Raw genomic sequence first — 989 nt, 5'->3', positions numbered from 1 at the left:
CAAAGAATATTTTAAAGAATATTATCTATTACAAGAAGATTTCTGTGTTTACAATCCTATTGTAGTATTACTAACCAGACGATCGACTTTTCGCTATCAATTTTGATATTACTGAGTGGCATATCAACTTTAAGACTCACTATTTTAGTAGATATAAGTGAACTATAAATTTATTTGTTCTTAAATAAAATCATCTAAAAAGTTAGGTTTATAGACTCTTAATACTAGTGTTACCAAGAAGGTAGACCAGTTCTGGGTCTTTAATACTAGTATAACTAAGTGGAAAATCTAATTTTTGGTTCGAAATGATTACTCACGGTATTTTTTGAAAGAACAATTTCGCCATTTTTAATATTCCTATCGTTTGAAATTCTTTAATATAAATAGTGCTGTGACAAAACAGTTAATAAAAAATTTATGTAAAAAATGGTTTTTCGATTTTCGATCGATTACGACCTCGTAAAATTATTTAGTTCTTTTTAGCAAAAAACACAACTATGATGCTGGGAATTTTTTTAGAAAATTACTTAGAAAATAAATTAATTAGAAATTTATTTAATTAAAAAATTAGTTTAGAAAATGCAAAACAATCATATTCAGAATACTAAAAGTTCAAATGATTAAATAACTGAGGCAGGGTTATGTTATTTGCTTTTTAATTATTGTTTATATTTGTTGCAGTGTATGTATTTATATATAAAGACGTGGAAAAAATAATAGAAACGAGAGGGTTTGTACTACTTCGAGGAATATATTTTATTTTTTTGAAAGATTATATGCATTTAACCCACTGAATATGTTATTTTGATAAAAGTACTTTAATTTACTTTCATTTTTATACTTATTTCGGCAAAAATATTAGTGATATGCACACTTTATATATACTTATGCACGTTTTTTTGTAGAAAAAGTGAATATCTAACAGTCATCGGATAGAAGTTCGTACTTCCAAATAAGTCGATTTTATGTCCATTAAACTCATTCTCTTG

The sequence above is a fragment of the Teleopsis dalmanni genome, chromosome 2, assembly GCF_002237135.1.
Source record: "Teleopsis dalmanni isolate 2A chromosome 2, ASM223713v2, whole genome shotgun sequence".
Classification (NCBI taxonomy): Eukaryota; Metazoa; Arthropoda; class Insecta; order Diptera; family Diopsidae; genus Teleopsis; species Teleopsis dalmanni.
The sequence above is the reverse complement of the archived record's forward strand: the minus strand, read 5'-3'. Positions refer to the sequence as shown.